Source organism: Hemitrygon akajei, chromosome 12, assembly GCF_048418815.1.
Source record: "Hemitrygon akajei chromosome 12, sHemAka1.3, whole genome shotgun sequence".
Lineage (NCBI taxonomy): Eukaryota > Metazoa > Chordata > Chondrichthyes > Myliobatiformes > Dasyatidae > Hemitrygon > Hemitrygon akajei.
The window spans coordinates 77522205-77539669 of NC_133135.1; positions in this window are offsets into that span (position 1 = coordinate 77522205).

The following is a 17465-nucleotide window of genomic DNA, read 5'->3' on the forward strand; positions in this document are numbered from 1 at the left end:
AAGCGTCATTTTCTATTGGTCCTATAACTACCCTCAACTCTCTTTTAAAGCTTTTCATACCTTCTCTGATATTAGTCGCCAGTTTCCTTTCATAATTCTTCTTTTCCTTCCTAATAACCTTCCTATTTTCCTTCTGCAAGTTTTTAAAAGCTTCCCAACCCTCTATTTTTTCATTAGCTCTGGCTTCCTTGTATGCCCTCTCTTGCTTTTACTTTGGCTCTGACTTCACTTGTCAGCCATGGTAGTGTCCTTCTTCCTTTTGAAAATTTCTTCTTATTTGGAATATATCTGTCGTGCACTTCCCTCATTTTTCACAGAAACTCCAGCCATTGCTGCTCTGCTGTCCTTCCTGCTAGTGTCCCTTTCCAGTCAACCTTCGCCATTTCGCCTCTCATGCCATTGTAATTTCCTTTACTCCACAGAAATCCTTCTCAAATTTCAAAGTAGACACGATCATATTGTGATCACTGTTCCCTAAGGGTTCCTTAACTTTAAGCTGTTTTATCACCTCCAGATTATTGCACAACACTCAATCCAGCACAGCCGATCCCCTAGTGGGCTCAACAACAAACTGTTCTAAAATGCCATCTGTTAGACATTCTACAAATTCTCTCTCTTGAGATCCAGTATTGGCCTGGTTTTCCCAATCAACTTTCATATTAAAATCCCCAATGATTATCATGACAGTGCCCTTCTGACACGCCTTTTCTATCTCCTGCTGTAATTTGTAATCCAAACCCTAGGTGCTGTTTGGAGGCCTGTATAAAGTTGCCATTAGGGTCCTTTTACCCTTGCCATTTCTTAACTGAACCCATAGAGACTCTATACATTCCGATCTTATGTCATCTCTTCCTAATGATTTAATATTATTTCTTATACACAGGGCCACACCACCCCCTCTGCCTACTAACCTATCTTTCCAATATATTGTATATCCATGGACGTTCAGCTCTCGATGGCAGCCATCCTTTAGCCAAGTTTCAAAGATGGCCTCAATGAATGACTCCATGAACTCCTCATCGGGAGCCCACTGTTACTGCAGATCAATAATAACATCTAGCTGAGAGCACAGGCACACCTCGAGGATGTGTTTTTAGCCCACTAATGACAGTGTAGCTAACCATAGCCTAAATGCCATTTATGACACCGCTGTTGTTGGCAAAATCACAGATGATGATGAGAAGGCGTACACAATTGAGATATATCAGTTGGTTGACTAGTGTTACAACAACAACTTTGCATTCAAACTCATCAAAACCATAAAATTGATTGTGGACTTCAGGAAGGGAAAGTTAGAAGACACACATCAATCCTCATTGACTGGTTGGCAATGGAAGGGATGAGCAGCTTCAAGTTCCTGAGAAGAACATCTCAGAGGATATACCCTGGACCCAATATATTGATGCAATCCTGAAAAAGGTATAGAGTGTACCAAGCTGTGCTGAACTTATCCTTACCTTAGAAATTACCTAGGGTAACCCTTAGCCCTCTATTTTTCTGAGCTCCATGTACCTGTCCAGGAGTCTCTTAAAATACCCTATTGTTTCTTCCTCCACCACCATCACCGTCAGCCCATTTCTCATACTCACCACTCTCTGTTTAAAAAAAAAACAAAAAAACTTACCCCTGACATCTCTGTACCTGCTTCCAAGCACCTTAAAACTGTGCCCTCTCATTCTAGCCATTTCAGCCCTGGGGAAAAAGCCTCTGACTATCCACGCGATCAATGCATCTTATACACCTCAATGAGGTCACCTCTCATCCTCCGTCACTCCAAGGAAGAAAGGCTGAGTTTACTCAACCTATTCCCATAAGGTACGCTCCTTAATCCAGGCAACATCCTTGTAAATCTCCTCTGCACCCTTTCTATGGTTTCCACATTCTTCCTATACTGAGGCAACCAGAACTGAGCACAGTACTCCAAGGACCCTATACAGGGTCCAATATAGCTGTAACATTACCTCTCAGCTCCTAAACTCAATCTCACGATTGATGAAAGCATCGTATGCTTTCTTAACCACAGAGTCAACCTGCGCAGCAGCTTTGAGTGTCCTATGGGCTCGGACCCCAGGATCCCTCTGATCCTCCACATTGCCAAGAGTCTTACGATTAATACTATATTCAGTCATCATACTTGACCTACCAAAATGAACCACCTCACACTTACCTGGGTTGAACTCCATCTGCCACTTCTCAGCCCAGTTTTGCATCCTATCAATGTCCCGCTGTAACCTCCGACGGCCCTCTACACTATCCACAACACCTCCAACCTTTGTGTCATCAGCAAACTTACTAACCCATCCTTCCACTTCCTCATCCAGATCATTTATAAAAATCATGATACATAGGGGTTTCAGAACAGATCTCTGAGGCACCCCACTGGGAACCGACCTCCATGCAGAATATGACCTGTCTACAACCACTCTTTGCCTTCTGTGGGCAAGCTAGTTCTGGATTCACAAGACAATGTCCCCTTGGATCCCATGCCTCCTTACTTTCTCAATAAACCTTTCATGGGTACCTTGTCAAATGCCTTGCTGAAATCCATATACACTACATCTACTGCTCTTCCTTCATCAATGTGTTTAGTCACATCCTCACAAAATTTAGTCAGGCTCATAAGGCACAACCTGCCTTTCACAAAGCTATGCCGACTATTCTTAATCATATTATGCCTCTCCAAACGTTCATAAATCCTGCCTGTCAGGATCTTCTCCATCAACTTACCAACCACTTAAGTAAGACTCACTGGTCTATAATTTCCTGAGCTATCTACTCCCTTTTTTGAAAAATGGAACAACATCTGCTACCCTCCAATCCTCTGGATCCTCTCCTGTCCCCATTGATGATGCAAAGATCATCGCCAGAGGCTCAGTGATCTCCTCCCTCACCTGTATAGTGGAAAGCGTTCTGTTTGCATTATGGACTGATAAGGACGTTCGAATACACAGGATCCAAAGGGGTTTCCGTGGCATCACAAGAAGGTGGCATCCAGTATCAAGGACCCTCACCATCTGGGACATACTCTTTTCTCATCTTCTCATTCCTACCATCTGGGAGGAGGTGGAGGAAACTTAAGATGCACACTCAACATTTTGGGAATAGTTTCTTTGCTTCTGCCGTCAGATTTCTGAGCAGACCATGAACACTACCTCACTATTCCTCTTTTGCACTTTTTATTTTTTATTGTAAGTTACAGTAATTTATCTTGCACCATACTGCTACAACAAAGTAACAAATTCCACAACTTAGTAGTGATAAACCTGGTTCTGACTCTGAAAGACAGCAAAACAACAGCTTGCAGTTAAATTGTGCCTTAACTGCAGGGGAAAAATCTCAAAACAGGTGATTCAAAACATATTCATAGAGTTCGGCTTCAAACAAAAGAAGTGAAGACACTGGGAGTTTAGATAGGGGATTTCAAAATGGTCTTCATTTCTCAATTGTGATGTCAGCCTGCATAGCAATCTAGGTTTTGCAGTTTGATTTGGATTCACAGGCTTAAACAATTGATGTATGCATTTACCAGTTGGTAAAATTAACATCTACAAGCATTGTTCTGGTTAAATTCTAAATTGGAACAATAAATAATTTGATGTAGATAATTAAATAGTTTACCACAAATAAAAGCCAGAAGGCCAGAAGTGATCTTTTTCAGCAGAAAACTATTTTTAAAAAATTGAACAATATCAGCGCGGGCACCTAATGTAGATGATAGACTGCCTTCATATAATGCTTTCAATGACTGCATCCTCCAAATCTTCATTTTCATTATAACATTCAAGGTGATTGTTGATGCTTTCAGATTCTTCATAGTTCCTAACTTGTTGAAGTAGTGAAATCATTTTCACTCCCAGCTGTTTCTGGCATCTCCAGGTCTGAATGCTTTAAACTGCAAAACAGTTCTGAATTTCCTTAATCTCACCAACTTTCAGTGAAAAAAATTAACTAATTTTGAACAGAAACACACACACAACTGATGTTATTTAAAACTGTTCACTCTAAATATGGTGTAGTGTCTAATGACCACACAAATGCACATGAATGATACTAGTTAGAAACAGTTCAGTAACAGTCCCCTGTCCCAATTAAGTGGAAGGGAATTAAGCCATTTCCTCAAGTAGTTTTTGTTCTTTAAGAATTGTCCTAAACAAGTGACGGAGGATGCGAGGTGACCTGATAGAAGTGTACAAGATAATGAGAGGCATTGATCATGTGGATAGTCAGAGGCTTTTTCCCAAGGCTGAAATGGCTAGCACGAGAGGGCATAGTTTTAAGGTGCTTGGAAGTAGGTACAGAGGAGATGTCAGGGTAAGTTTTTTCACGCAGAGAGTGGTGAGTGCGTGGAATGGGCTGCCGGTGGCAGTGGTGGAGGCAGAAACAATAGGGTCTTTTAAGAGACTCCTGGATGGATACATGGAGCTTAGAAAATAGAGGGCTATGGGTAAGCCTAGGTAGTTCTAAAGTAAGGACATGTTCGGCACAGTTTTGTGGTGTAGGTTTTCTATGTTTCTAAGCGGCTGGCCCAATTAAGCAGAATCCACCATACTAGTTTCAATTTTTAAATACAGGTTCGTACATCTCTTCATGATTTTTCCTGTAAAAGTGTCATATTCAGAGGCAGGTGCACTGACAAGTTTAAAACTTACAAGAATAAAGTAGTGTATCTTTCTTTACTAAATAGTCTGATACTACTATCACTAAAAGATTGACTTAATACATAATTTTGTTCAGAACTTTGTGCAGCAAACAAATAGCCAAATTATCCTTATGAAAGTTAGTAATCTTCTATTTACTGAAGTAGTAAGCTGAATAAATATATTTGAATCATTTATAATTTTGTCATGAGCCTTGCAGCTTGCCATAGTGCATTGAGCTTCTAGGGTTTTTGAGTACCTGTGTTTACTAATCAATATCTTAACTAGCTCTGTTAAACCCATGTGTTTTCAGTTTGATCTTATTACGTTCATTGTGGCTGGTACAGGTTTCCCACACTCTAGATTTTTTTAAAGAGGTCTTCCATTCAGTGCCTTAGTGGGGGCCATTGTGTCAGAGAGGATGAATTGCCTCGTGGTGTCGCTCTGTCAGGCCTCTGAGGTTCTGATTCCAATATTTAACCTCTTGTTTCCATCTCTTTATGGGTCCAGTCCTTCATGAGCACATCACGACAAATTTATTCTGGGTTAATCAGATGATCTAATAATAAAAAAGAGATAATCTCTTGTGTCCCTTGATCTAATCTCATATATTTTCTTATCCTTGAAAATGTTTTGTGTGAACCTGTAAGCTTCTCAACTCTATAAACTAGATCGCATTGAAAACAAAGTGGTCAAAACCATTGCAAGAAAGCTAGGATCATCAATAGGATCATTTTTGACATTGCCTCTCTTCAAAAACAGAAATTTAGTCAGTTGAAGAGTCTTTATCTCTGATGCACCATCAATAACTCACGCTGAGACTTAGGAAGCGAGATATCGGCTTTTATTGACTGGAAGAATAAACAGCACTACATCCTGGGGAAAATGAGGGAGAGCAGCAGCCCACAGTCGCTTTTATACAGGGGTCTGTGGGAGGAGCCACAGGAGCAGTCAGCAGGGGGTCTGTGGGAGGAGTCACAGGAGCAGTCAGCAGGGGGTCTGTGGGAGGAGCCACAGGAGCAGTCAGCAGGGGTCTGTGGGAGGAGCCACAGGAGCAGTCAGCAGGGGTCTGTGGGAGGAGCCACAGGAGCTGTCAGCAGGGGTCTGTGGGAGGAGCCACAGGAGCTGTCAGCAGGGGTCTGTGGGAGGAGTCACAGGATCAGTCAGCAGGGGGTCTGTGGGAGGAGCCACAGGAGCAGTCAGCAGGGGTCTGTGGGAGGAGCCACAGGAGCTGTCAGCAGGGGTCTGTGGGAGGAGCCACAGGAGCTGTCAGCAGGGGTCTGTGGGAGGAGCCACAGGATCAGTCAGCAGGGGGTCTGTGGGAGGAGCCACAGGAGCAGTCAGCGGGGGGGGGTCTGTGGGAGGAGCCACAGGAGCAGTCAGCAGGGGTCTGTGGGAGGAGCCACAGGATCAGTCAGCAGGGGGTCTGTGGGAGGAGCCACAGGAGCAGTCAGCAGCGGGTCTGTGGGAGGAGCCACAGGATCAGTCAGCAGGGGGTCTGTGGGAGGAGTCACAGGAGCAGTCAGCAGGGGTCTGTGGGAGGAGCCACAGGAGCAGTCAGCAGGGGTCTGTGGGAGGAGTCACAGGAGCAGTCAGCAGGGGTCTGTGGGAGGAGCCACAGGAGCAGTCAGCAGGGGGTCAGTGGGAGGAGCCACAGGAGCAGTCAGCAGGGGGTCAGTGGGAGGAGCCACAGGAGCAGTCAGCAGGGGTCTGTGGGAGGAGCCACAGGAGCAGTCAGCGGGGGGTCTGTGGGAGGAGTCACAGGAGCAGTCAGCGGGGGTCTGTGGGAGGAGCCACAGGAGCAGTCAGCGGGGGGTCTGTGGGAGGAGCCACAGGAGCAGTCAGCAGCGGGTCTGTGGGAGGAGTCACAGGAGCAGTCAGCAGGGGTCTGTGGGAGGAGCCACAGGAGCAGTCAGCAGGGGTCTGTGGGAGGAGCCACAGGAGCAGTCAGCAGCGGGTCTGTGGGAGGAGCCACAGGAGCAGTCAGCAGGGGTCTGTGGGAGGAGCCACAGGAGCAGTCAGCAGGGGTCTGTGGGAGGAGCCACAGGAGCAGTCAGCAGGGGGTCTGTGGGAGGAGCCACAGGAGCAGTCAGCAGGGGTCTGTGGGAGGAGCCACAGGAGCAGTCAGCAGGGGGTCTGTGGGAGGAGCCACAGGAGCAGTCAGCAGGGGTCTGTGGGAGGAGCCACAGGAGCAGTCAGCAGGGGTCTGTGGGAGGAGCCACATGAGCAGTCAGCGGGAGGGAGGAGCCACAGGAGCAGTCAGCAGGGGTCTGTGGGAGGAGCCACAGGAGCAGTCAGCGGGGGTCTGTGGGAGGAGCCACAGAAGCAGTCAGCAGGGGTCTGTGGGAGGAGTCACAGGAGCAGTCAGCAGGGGGTCTGTGGGAGGGGTCACAGGAGCAGTCAGCAGGGGGTCTGTGGGAGGAGCCACAGAAGCAGTCAGCAGGGGTCTGTGGGAGGAGTCACAGGAGCAGTCAGCAGGGGGTCTGTGGGAGGGGTCACAGGAGCAGTCAGCAGGGGGTCTGTGGGAGGAGTCACAGGAGCAGTCAGCAGGGGGTCTGTGGGAGGAGCCACAGGAGCAGTCAGCAGGGGGTCTGTGGGAGGAGCCACAGGAGCTGTCAGCAGGGGTCTGTGGGAGGAGCCACAGGAGCAGTCAGCGGGGGTCAGTGGGAGGAGTCACAGGAACAGTCAGCAGGGTCTGTGGGAGGAGCCACAGGAGCAGTCAGCAGGGGGTCTGTGGGAGGAGTCACAGGAGCAGTCAGCAGGGGTCTGTGGGAGGAGCCACAGGAGCAGTCAGCAGGGGGTCAGTGGGAGGAGCCACAGGAGCAGTCAGCAGGGGTCTGTGGGAGGAGTCACAGGAGCAGTCAGCAGGGTCTGTGGGAGGAGCCACAGGAGCAGTCAGACAGGTATATCTAGTTCACCACAATCTCTAAAGTAATTCCTGAGGTTTGATGCCCAAAGCTAAATGCAGTATTCCATGTGGATCTAGTAAAGGACATTGTACAGAAGAAGAATCCCCTCCTTTTGTATTCCAAGCTCCCTTGAAGTCAACATTCAATTATCCCTTTGAAATTCAGCACTAACTTTAAAGGTTTGTGTGTACAGGTATATTGCCCCTTTCAGGGATGTAATGCAGGAGGAAAAAAAGGATAATTTGACTCTTCTGGACTCGAATAGAGGATCTCATATTCAACTAAACCTTTGCTGCTGCTTTCATTTAATCGGTATGCTTTTTGCAAAGCTTAACATCTGTAAATGAGGATTTACAGGCACAATGGTCTGTTCCTACTTCTATTGTTGACAGTATATGTTAAACATTTGTTACCCTGGTACACGTCATGGACTTAATACAAATTATAGAGTTTTCCCTTCATGTTCACTGGTGCCTGTTTATCAGCTAATCTCTGTGCCCTGAACTTACCTGTTTTTTTTTACTTCTAATAATGGCTAATGTACAATGTTATTTAAAAACTTTTGAAAGTCCTTCAGATTCAAATTATTTTATTAATCAGATGTGCATCAAAACGGGCAGTGAAATATGTTGTTTGCATTAGCAAGCAACGTGAGGATGTGCTGGGGGAAGTCCACAAGTGTCGCCGCACATTCTGGCGCCAACATAGTATACCATAAAGACGAGAAATTCTGTGGTTGCTGGAAATCTAAAACGACACACACAAAATGCTGGAGGAACTCAGCAGGTAAGGCAGCATTTATGGAAATGAATAAACAGTAGGCGTTTTGGGCCAAGACCCTTCTTCTGGACCAGGAAGAAAGGGGAAAGCCAGAATAAGATACTGGGGGAGGGGAAGGAGTGCCAGCTGTCCCACAATGCTTGGCAGAACCAGACAGAATACAATAAAACAATGCCATAAGCAACAAAACAACAGCAAAACAAACCCCATTTCTCCCTCCCATCTGCAAACACACAGTCCTCCAATCTCAGGACAGGCTGTCTCCAGACTCCTGCATCTAGTGGCCACGCAGATTTGCAGACATTATTCTTCGACATCTCTAGTGGGTTCGGCTCAGGCCATTTAGTTATGACTTACGGACTTCCAAATGACCTTTGGGTTTCAATCTTCAATTACAACCCCAGGACTCACCGACGACAATGAGTGAAGACCCCGAACACTAGGCCTTGAACGCTGAACTTTCCAAAAAACCTCTGCTGAAAGCCCTTTGTTTACTTTCTTCCACTATGAAAATCTGCTCTTTCCTTATTGTCATCAATCTTGTGTATTTATATAAGTTTTTGTTGTTAGATTTGGTATTTCTTGCAAGGCTTTTTCTTCTATTCCCATTAATCACTTTCTTTATAACCCTCTGCATTTTATAGTCCCCCTAGGCCTCTTTCTGTGGTCTTCCTGTGAACTTGATTCTGTCTCTTACCTAATTTATCAGCTGTAATGTCTCAGCTATGTGGACAAGGACCTTTAACTTGATTTATTATTCAGAATACTCCATTGCTGGAGAAAGAGGTGATAGAATACCCATGGCAGTGCTTTAAAAAGCTTAAGAATAGTAATTTGATGAAGTAAGTCATCTTAATTATTCAGACCAAAACCTGGAGTCAGGTGACCCAAACTCCATCTACACCAACAATCTGTTCTGTATTAAGGACATACTGTACTTATGAGTTCTTTGCCACTCATTCCATCTTGCTCCAGAAAAAAAGACAAATTGGAGAAAAATCAGCATCAGGTTTATTATCACTGACGTACAGTATGCTGTGACATTTGATTACTTTGTGGCAGTAGTCATCAACATTCCTACTCATATAGCACCTTCCATTTTGAACTTTATAATTTTGTTTATCTCAGTTCCTTGTTTCTCTAACAGCTCCTCTACTTTAAGCTCTTGTGTTACTTAATCCTTTTAAATGAATTACAACTTTTGTTAGTCCTGTTATCTTTCTTCCATTTCCCTGTTATTTTGTGAACAATTCTGTATTTTAAAAAAACACTGATAATTCACTATCCAATTATTTGAAATCCAGATCATTCCAATGCTCCCTTTAAACTCACCAGGGTCCTGTTCCCATGATTCTTTTTAACTCATTTTGGAACCCTGGTTCCAGACTTTTAAACTCAATACATTTTATTCCAGAACTCTCTTCAAAGTCACACAAAGGTGAAAAGTCTAAAGGGAACATGAGGGGAATCTTCTTCACTTAGAGGGACTTGAGAATGTGGAACAAACTGCTGACGCAAATGGTACATGCGGTCTCGATTTCAATGCTTAAAAGAAGTTTGGATAGGTACCTGGAAGGTAGGGGTTATGGAGTGCAGGTCAATTGGAGTAGGCAGTTTAAATGACTTGGCACGGACTAGATGGGCCGAACAGCCTATTTATATGCTGTACTTTTCTATGACTCTGTGACCATGTAATTAATCTGTTAAAATAAAATCTCTTCATTCTAATTATGCCTGCAAGCTGCGAGTCCCAATCTTAACAGGTATTTGCAAGAAATTTAAATAATTTCCTGATGTAATTTTAAAATAACCTACTAACTTTGGGATAATAAGGATTGACTGCAGTATACTTTCATATTAATACTTTGAGAAATTTAGCAACTTATGATTAAAATATATCCGCAGTTTTCTATTCAGCAGAAATGAGGGAATAAAGTATTTAAATGATTTACAATCTACTGACCAACTTGTTGAGACGCATTGCAAGAAATACTCATAAAATAATTCAGGTACATAATATTTATCTATCAAAGTATCTTGCAGAGCATTGTTAATCTAAACAACTCAGAATAATCACTAATATGTCTTGCATGAAATGTACAGGTTTAGTGCCTAGTATAAATAGTTGTGAACGTAGCTACCTCACCATGACATAAATAAAAAATCTGCAACAATCACCATCTTGGATATGTTTATTATTTATGCAGCTACTGTTGCGAAATTGAAAAACTGAAATGCAACCTGTTTGTTGACTTAAGGAGAACTAGAAACCAAACACTGGGTATGTGATCAAATTGTGACTGCGGAGGTCTGACAGTTTCACGGGCGACTCGTTTCAAACCATGATTGTGATTTTATATACAGTGGATTCCAGTTAATTGAGACATGTTGGGACTAGTACATTTTGGCCTTATTAAGCAGCTGTCATAACTGGGCGATGTTTCATGCAAATAGTTTAAAAAGGCAAACTAACATTTAACTGAGTAACAAATTATGTATTTAAATTAAATATAGAACAAATTAGAGGACTATCGATTTTACTGCAGTACTATAAAATTGTGTATTAGTTATTAATCAGTATTAATACACTATTAATTAGTTATTGTGTATTAGTGTCTGATAGTTATAGACAGAGGAATTCATCCTCTGTAGCGTTGTTTTGATTGATTGTAAATGAACAAAACCAGCACAGGCATCCAGTGCAAATAATGGACCGCTTTCATTGCCTTCCTGCATGAAGTAGTGTCAAAAATCACTGCTTTTTAATTCAGGAAAACACAAAATGCTGGCAGAACCCAGCAGGCCAGACAGCATCTATGGGAGGAGGTAGTGATGACGTTTCGGGCCAAAACCTTCATCAGGAGATCAGGATCCATTCCTTGAAGATGTCCTGGGTAGTTTGTAGGCTAGTACCCAAGATGGAGCCGATGACTACATTTCTTTTGGTCCTGTGCAGTTGACATGCCAAATCTCTTCAAACTCCTAATGAAGTATAGCAGCTGTCTTGCCTTCTTTATAACTACATCAATATGTTGGGACCAGGTTAGATCCTCAGAGATCTTGACACCCAGGAGCTTGAAATTGCTCACTCTCCACTTTTGATCCCTCTATGAGGATTGATATGTGTTCCTTCGTCTTACCCTTCCTGAAGTCCACAATCAGCTCTTTTGTCTTACTGACGTTGAGTGCCAGGTTGTTGCTGTGGCACTATTCGACTAGTTGGCACATCTCATGTATGCCTTCTCGTCACCACCTGAGATTCTACTAACAATGGTTGTATCGTCAGCAAATTTATAGATGGTATTTAAGCTATGCCTAGCCACACAGTCATGTGTATACAGAGAGTAGAGCAGTGAACTAAACACACACCCCTGAGGTGCACCAGTGTTGATCATCAGCGAGGAAGATATGTTATCACCAATCCATACAGATGGTTGCCTTCCGGTTAGTAAGTCAAAGATCCAATTGCAGAGGGAGAATCCAAGTTCTGCAACTTCTTGTCAATACCTTCAAATTCTTTGTAGTTCCTAAAATGCTGAAGTAGTGAAATGGTTTCATTTTCACTCCCAACCTTTAATCGTATCTCCAAGCCTGAATGCTTGAAACTGCAGTGAGCAAAACATTTCTGAATTGTCTTACTGCTTATTTCTCACCAACTATCAGCAACAAAAATCACTGCGTATTGAACACACATACAATTGATGCTATTTGATAAGATAAAACTGTATCTATCCTGGAGGAAATTACTGGCGCAAAGTTTCTCAGTCAGAAATCTATACTTCAAAATACAAAATTTAAGCATTGAGGTACAAAAAAACACAACATGTGCATTAAAAAGCAATAGTGCAAAATACAGATGTGCAATGGAACCATATACACTTAAGGAGGAGGAGTTGTAGAGTCTTATAGCCACAGGGAGAAAGGATCTCCTGTGGCGTTCAGCAGTGCACCTCGGTGGAATCAGTTAGTTACTAAAGGTGTTCCTCTGTTTGTCCAGTATGTCATGGAGGGGGTGAGAGGGCTTGTTCATAATGCCCTGTAGTTTCTGCATCATCCTCCTCTCAGACAGAACCACCAGGGAATTCAGCTCCACCTCCAGAACAGAACCAGCCTTCCTGGTAAGCTTATCGATCTTCTTGGCTCTCACCCTGCTGCCCCAGGAGACTACAGCATAGAATAGAATGCTGGCCACCACTGAGTCGTGGGACATCTGCACCATAGTACTGCAGACAGTGAATGACTGGAGCCTCTTCAGGAAGTACAGTCGGCTCTGCCCCTTCTTGTGCAGAGCCCCTGTATTTTTAGTCCAGTATAATTTATTGTCCAGGTGAGTTCCTAGGTAGTTGTCATCCCGTACAACTTCCACATCCATTCCCTTGATGGGAATGCAGGTGTTTACACCTTCCTGAAGTCCACCATCAGCTCCTTTGTCTTAGTGATGCTGAGCTGCAGGTGATTCAGCCCACACCACTCAACAAAGTTGTCCACTGCTCTTCTGTACTCAACCTCTTGACCATGGCTGATACAGCCCACAACAGCTGAATTGTCCAAAAAACTTCTGCATGTGGCAGGACTCTGAATTGTAACTGAAGTCCAAGGTGTAGACGGTGAACAGGAAGGGGGGCGGGACAGTCCCCTGAGGTGCCCCTGTGCTGCTAACCACTGTATCTGATACACAGCTCTGGAATCTCGCATACCGTGGCCATCTGGGCAGGTGGTCTGTAATCCAGGACACCAGTGGAGCATCCACCTGCATCTCCGTGAGCTTACTCCCTAGTAAGGCAGGTCGTATGGTGTTAAAAGCACTGGTGAAATCAAAGAACAGGATTCTCACAGTGCTGCCTTGCTCATCCACATAGGTGTAAGCCAATAACTGTCCACTCTAAGCATGGCATAGCATCTAAAGACCTACAAGTGCATGTGACTGACAGTAGTTACAAACATAGAAACTGTTTAACAACAGACTCCTGTCCTAATTAAGGAGCATGGTGTCCCAAATAAACAAAGAAGATCCAGGCTATTTTCTTGAATAGCTTTTGTTCATGAGCTGTCCCAATTAACAGGAATCATGTATTTCTAGATTATTATTATATATCAAAAGTAAATGGAGAGATTACTTTTCTCAATAGATGATGTCTTGATATCATTCACTGGGACTATAGTTCAGCTATTTGCAAGAAAAGGACAAAGGAAATAGGCACAGTGCTGGTTCCCTCTCCCACATCAGACTATGTCAAATGTACCATGAATTGTTAAAAGTAAGAACTGATACATCTTTTTAAAAAAATCAAAAGCTGGCATGGAGACTATGGAAATAAGGCAAACAAGTAGTGAGGTCATGGAACCTTTACAGATTGAAGAGGAGGAGGTGCTTGCTGTCTTGAGGCAAGTCAGAGAAGATAAATCCCCAGGACCTGACAGGGTATTCCCTCGGACCTTGAAGGAGACCAGTGTTGAAATTTCAGGGGCCCTGGCAGATGTATTTAAAATGTCGGTATCTACGGGTGAGGTGCTGGAGGATTGGAGGATAGCTCATGTTGTTCCGTTGTTTAAAAAAGGATCTAAAAGTAATCCAGAAAATTATAGGCTGGTAAGTTTGATGTCAGTAGTGGGTAAATTATTGGAAGGGGTACTAAGAGATAGAACCTACAAGTATTTGGATAGACAGGCACTTATTAGGGAGAGTCAACACGGCTTTGTGCGTGGTAGGTCATGTTTAACCAATCTATTAGAGTTTTTTGAGGAGGTTACCAGGAAAGTGGATGAGGGGAAGGCAGTGGGTATCATGGACTTTGGTAAGGCCTTTGACAAGGTCCCGCATGGGAGGTTAGTTAGGAAGATTCAGTTGCTAGGTATACGTGGAGAGGTAGTAAATTGGATGAGACATTGGCTCAATGGGAGAAGCCAGAGAGTGGTAGTGGAGGATTGCTTCTCTGAGTGGAGGCCTGTGACTAGTGGTGTGCCACAGGGATCAGTGCTGGGTCCATTGTTACTTGTTATCTATATCAGTGATCTGGATGATAATGTGGTAAATTGGATCAGCAAATTTGCTGATGGTACAAAGATTGGAGGTGTAGTGGACAGTGAGGAAGGTTTTCAAAGCTTGCAGAGGGATTTGGACCAGCTGGAAAAATGGGCTGCAAAATGGCAGATGGAGTTTAATGCAGACAAGTGTGAGGTATTGCACTTTGGAAGGAAAAACCAAGGTAGAATATGCAAGGTAAATGGTAGGACACTGAGGAGTGCAGTAGAACAGAGGGATTTGGGAATACAGATACATAATTTCCTAAAAGTGGCGTCACAGGTAGATAGGGTCGTAAAGAGAGCTTTTGGCACGTTGGCCTTTATAAATAAATGTATTGAGTATAAGTGTTGGAATGTTATGGTGAGGTTGTATAAGACATTGGTGAGGCTGAATTTGGAGTATTGTGAGCAGTTTTGGTCACCTAATTACAGGAAGGATATTAATAAGGTTGAAAGAGTGCAGAGAAGGTTTACAAGGATGTTGCTGGGACTTGTGAAACTGAGTTACAGAGAAAGGTTGAATAGGTTAGGACTTTATTCCCTGGAGCGTAGAAGAACAATAGGAGATTTGATAGAGTTATATAAAATTATGATGGGTATAGATAGAGTGAATGCAAGCAGGCTTTTTCCACTGAGGCTAGGGGAGAAAAAAAAACAGAGGACATGGGTTAAGGGTGAAGGAAGAAAAGTTTAAAAGAAACATTGGGCGGGGGGGGGGGGCTTCTTCACGCAGAGAGTGGTGGGAGTGCGGAATGAGCTGCCAGATGAAGTGGTAAATGCTTTTAACATTTAAGAATAACTTGGACAGGTACATGGATGAGAGGGGTATGGAGGGATATGGTCCAGGTGCAGGTCAGTGGGACTAGGCAGAAAAATGGTTCGGCACAGCCAAGAAGGGCCGAAGGGCCTGTTTCTGTGCTGTAATGTTCTATGGTTCTAATTAGTTTTTCCTATCTTTCTAAACTGTCAAAGTGTGGTCCTAATTACTGTATAAAAATTCTTCTCTCTAAAGCCGGTTTGCAATTAAGTATAAAGAGAAACAACTACCTTCCTTGTCTATGTGATCAGAAAGCCATTGTGTTAACATATAAAGAGTGGTATCAAATCTCAATCCACATAATGGAAGTTCTGTTTTAAAAGTTATTTAAAGATGGTGCAGTTACCTAATTACATGTAGAACAATATTTTAGTCATTCTAAACCTTTGTTTTGACTAGTGTCCTGAATGGAAGTCATAAAAAGTGAGAAGCTTTTGGATTCTGTTTTCTCTCTGGCTGATTTAATTGATTTAGGATAATTAGCATAATCAATGGAATATCTCTTACTTGGTGGGTGGTAATTATAGAAGCACGAGCGGGAGATGGAACAGTTTAAACTTATTACAGGTTACAACAATCAAGGAAAATGAAAACAGCATCTGATGAAGAATGAGATGGAAAAAGGGAAGAAGAGCTGTGAATGACAAAAACGAAAAAAGTCAAAAGGCTACAATGAACCTGAGTAGGAAAAGAGGTACATGAAACAGACAAAACTGCACCAAACATTTCTATCCAATATCTGAAAAGAATCTTTCAAACAATGTGTGGAAAACAATGGAACTCTCCAGCTGAAAGTTGTTGAGGCCACGTGTGAATTAACACTTTTCAGATTTTAATTAGTATATGAAGGCACATTAAACCAATGAGGGTGGTCTAAATGACTGGACAAATCAAGTTCAGAATGCAGTCTCTGCTCTCTGTTGCTTAACTATTTTTGTAAAGTGGTCCTTTTAATCCATGGGTTTACATCTCGCCAACAAGTTAATAATGTGAAATTTTGCTGAATGTGTTTTGAAAATCCACACACATAAGCTTAACTGCTTTGCCCTCATCAGCCCCCTTCACAACTTCATCAGAGAAATGAACTAAGTTCATCAAACACAAGTTGCTTTTAATTGATGCCTGTTAGTTTGCATTATGTGTTTACATTCTTTATCCCAGGTTACAGTCTCTAAAAATTCTCCCGCGACTAATATGAAATTGCAGTTGGCAAACATATGCGTCTTCAATGTTTAACCAATGGTGGGATGATTGCAGTTCTCCAGGCTCCTGATAGCATCCCATACACAAGGAGTGTTAGAAAATATTACCAAAAACCTCCTCAGTATCATTCCTTCCTTCCCTTAGTAACCCAGGACTTGGTGAATGTAATAAGAGAATTGACAATATTTTAAATATTTCTTGTCTGGCTATTTTTTAAATCCTTCTTATGCTGCTTTTGGTGGAATTTTCTTCTTTAATCAAGATGGTTGTTCAGTGCTCATTTGGATCCTGACTTCAATCCTCACATGAATGCCTCAATCTTTAATCACTGGACTGCTTTTCAGTAGCAAGTGCCAATTTAATTGTGTTGCTGACCTTTATTAATTATCTTATCTTGTTAATTAACTTCAATTTGATGCTAAATTATCTTTTGTCCCACCAAACTCAAATGGTTTCTCAGTGATGGATAGTTCCAATTTTCAAAATGAGTTTTAAAGATTACTTGTTGAATTGTTCTCAGCATTTTATTAAACCCTTCATTAAATATTTCACTCCAATGCCATGGTGTGGATCTATTACTTTAATCTGCGATATCATTCCAAAGGGTAAACCCAGATTATGTTATTTGCACTTGTGTAATTACCTTATTACTTCCTCATGTTACTATGTGAGGACAAGTCATAACTGAATAATAATCTGATCATATAGCTCTATTTCTATCTCTAATATCTCCTTTTTTTTCCTTTTCATGGTTCTTTTGAAAACCCTGACGTGGAGTTACTCGCTGACTTCAGTTCTTTGGGGAAATGGGACCTGCTCTCAGGTCCTCGCGACCCACCCATTTTCGATATGCCAAAGACGTGGCCTGGAAGACTAGCTGCTTTCAGGGTGTCGGATTCTCATGGCTCTGGAGGCGGACAGATTCGAGGTCGGTGCTGATGTGTCATGGAAGTACACAGAAGATGGAAAGCAGCGAGCCGGCTGCTGGCTGTGTGCCCAGAGGCCTGAGTTCTTTGGGCACAGAGCTCGGAAAAAGCAACACAACAGACTTCTAACATCATAAATCGGCAAGTTGTTTTTATTACGCCTCCCTTC